This window comes from Oryzias melastigma, linkage group LG6 (assembly GCF_002922805.2).
Source record: "Oryzias melastigma strain HK-1 linkage group LG6, ASM292280v2, whole genome shotgun sequence".
In the NCBI taxonomy this organism is placed as follows: Eukaryota; Metazoa; Chordata; class Actinopteri; order Beloniformes; family Adrianichthyidae; genus Oryzias; species Oryzias melastigma.
The window spans coordinates 19,912,033-19,914,925 of record NC_050517.1 but is presented as its reverse complement, the minus strand read 5'-3'; the positions used below and the strand labels follow the sequence as shown (position 1 = coordinate 19,914,925).

The following is a 2,893-nucleotide window of genomic DNA, read 5'->3' as shown; positions in this document are numbered from 1 at the left end:
TGTTCCCTTTATACATATTTCTCCTACTGCAATATTGTTTGGGAAAGTACACATCCTAGTTATCTGAAAAAAATACTTCTACAAAAGTATGTTTGTCTGGCCACAAATTCTGTTCACTGATCAACTCTTTTTAAAATTACAGTTGTTATATATTTATGGCATCAATATTTATCAGTTACTGACATTCTCTGGAATGATCAATCAGGGCTAGTATTCTAACAATTTTCAAAAATACTTCATCTAACAAAAAAATAAATAAATAAAATCAACTTCACTCTTATGGTACCAAACATAGGCAGACATTTCACCTTCCTCTTATCCTTAAGAGACAAGTTAAGTTTTCTTTCCAATAATGTAGCAGCAAATTATTAAATGAGTTTGAGTTCTTGATACCAAGATTCAATAAAAGTAACCCTAAAAAGATTTTGATATCAAGGTATAAAAATGGGGTTTGATTATGTTTGAAAAACATGTTTGAAAAGATATGTTTTCCAATTTAATTTTCATAAAACCATTTTGGTTATGTTACAAATGTTTGATTTTGTATTTCATATTATTCAATCTAGTTCTCTATTTATTTACCTGTTATTTATTTTTCGACGGAGCTGTGTGACCATCTTGAATAAACCCATTTGGATTATTGTGACACATCACATGATTTTACTTCTTCTGTATTTTTTATATTGCTTTTTATTCTTATGTTCTTTTTATGTGTGTAAATAAATAAATCAAATCAAATCAGAATCAGCTTTATTGGCCAAGTACAGTGTATATACAAGGAATGTAGTTCCAGTGTCTTGTCCTGATCACTCCTGACTACACTACCCATAATGCTCCAACAATCCATCAAACAGTGCAGCTTTGTTGTTTAACAAACTCAAACTAAAACATTTTGACACAAAAGAAAAACTAATGGGGCAATAAGCAAAAACAGAAAGTATATTTATATTTAAGAGATTTAAGGAGGAATTATCTATTTTTGAAAAAAAATCAAGGACTGAATCCACCTTAAAGTTGGAAAATGTTATTTAATTAGCTCTGATTTAATTTTGATTTGTTAGATTCACAAGTTTCTGTCTGAGATGCAATCACTGCTGACGTTACACCACATTTGCTGCATTGTGACAGTGTCTTTTATTTTGAAAGGACGTCATGTGAAAATCTGTCAAAAGCTGAACATTATTTCTTTATGTTTAATTTATGCCAAAAAAGACAATAGTTTGTTTAGATTTAATAATAAAAATAACAAAAATACAAATTAGTCTATTTTTTTCTAAAGAAAATTGAACTTTGTAATTCCTACTGGGCTGGTCAGTGAGAAAAGACTTTTAAAGATTTGAAAAGTATATAAAAACTAAACTTGAAATATACTGACTCACTTCTAAGTATACTTGCTCTCCACAGATTACTTTTTTGCTAAATGTTGTGGATTGTGACTCATCTTTTCACATAAATCTGTGTTTTGGAGCCTGAAACACCAGCAAGATTTATACTCATTTATTTTGTTTAAAGTGATTAAAATAAAAGCAGCTAAAAGTAATTTATGCAACCCTGAAAACCCAGACAGAGCTTTCAGTATGGAGCTCTGTGAATTCCTAAACAGAATAAATTATCCAGGATAAATGGAGTTTATTCAAACTCACAAATGCACCGTTAAAGTAGCTTTTTCTAAAGTAGCTTCTTAAAAAATATGAATATTATTAATGATAAACAGAAGATTAGATTATGTTATGCATGTGGAAGGTACTGACTTCAAACAGTGGTTCAATGGTGTGGAGGGAAACCACGTTGTGTGGCTGCAGCAGCAGCTCTCCGTACAGCTGCTGAGCCTGCCTTTTATTACCCCTCAACCTGAGACCCTCATTTCATAACCAAACCTGCTATGATCTCGCTCCAGGCCACAAAGCTGTGGCCCTCTGCCAGCTCCCAGGCTTCAGTCCTTATTTTTTATTCTATTTCTGCTGGGGTATTTATGGAGAACACAAATCGATGTGTCATAAGCACATTAAAGCTCACACGTTTTGCTTGGGTGGTTTCTTTTTTCTTATTTTTAAGGAAAAGGCCCATTTTTGCAGCTTTTAGAAGACAAGCCTTTTTCACAAAGAGCTCTGCAGCTTTAAGAAGTTTGCACACTTGAACAGCTGGCAGTGGGCCATTAGGCCAACATAAACACTCCTAATCCTTTTTCCAAGGAGCTTTCAACACTCATCTCTCTGGCACATCGGCCGTTGACTCACTCTCTGACATTCCAGGCCGTTTGAAGGGGAGGAGAGTGGTCGGCAGGCGGCACTGTGGCTCCAACAATGAATCCACGGTGCTGGGTTTCTGCTGTTGATCATTATTCACTGCAAAGGTATGTGCCTTCGTTTGATTTTCCCATGAAGCGAAACAGGTCTCAGTTTTCATTCTTTCTTAGCAGAACTGCGGGCTGAGCTTCACCAAAGTCTTGTTGACTGGAAAACCACAGAACCATGTGTGATGATTACAGACAGGAAGTCCTGATCCCAAGGTAGTTCTGTTAAATCTTTGATCGTCAACAGTTGTTTTCCACCATGTATTAGAACCAAAGCCCATGAGTAAATAAAACTACAAACAGAAATAGCACAATGAGTGATGTAGAAGCCAGGATTTTTCTTTTTCTTTCTTTTTTTAATGAATTTAAGATCTGCCTGTGTGGGGGCAGGGAACTCCAGGGTTTCAATTTCCAGCACTCTCGGGGGGGATTTGGGAGACAGAGGGCAATTTGTAGTGAAATTTCCAGCACAGTTTGTTTTGCAGGTGGTTGAGAACGAAAGCAGGGCGTGGTGTGGAACGGGAGAAGCAATTTGCTGTTTGTGGGATTTGACTGTGTGTGTTGTTGCATAGCAGCAGGTTTAGTGTTATGCCAGTGTGT

General features: G+C 35.6%; 1 long non-coding RNA gene across 5 annotated transcripts in view; it reads left to right on the top strand.

Moving 5' to 3' along the window:
* The first annotated feature begins 1,966 nt into the window (after window positions 1–1,966).
* The window catches only part of LOC112152767, an 8,484-nt gene continuing 7,557 nt past the window's right edge, over window positions 1,967–2,893 (top strand). For 2 of the 5 annotated variants that reach the window (XR_004948051.1, XR_002920386.2), the window contains exons 1-2: window positions 1,967–2,353; window positions 2,420–2,509. This is a non-coding gene — a long non-coding RNA (uncharacterized LOC112152767). Of the gene's footprint in view, window positions 2,510–2,893 lie in introns of all 5 variants that reach the window. The other 3 variants (XR_004948050.1, XR_004948048.1, XR_004948049.1) reach the window with 2 other exon arrangements.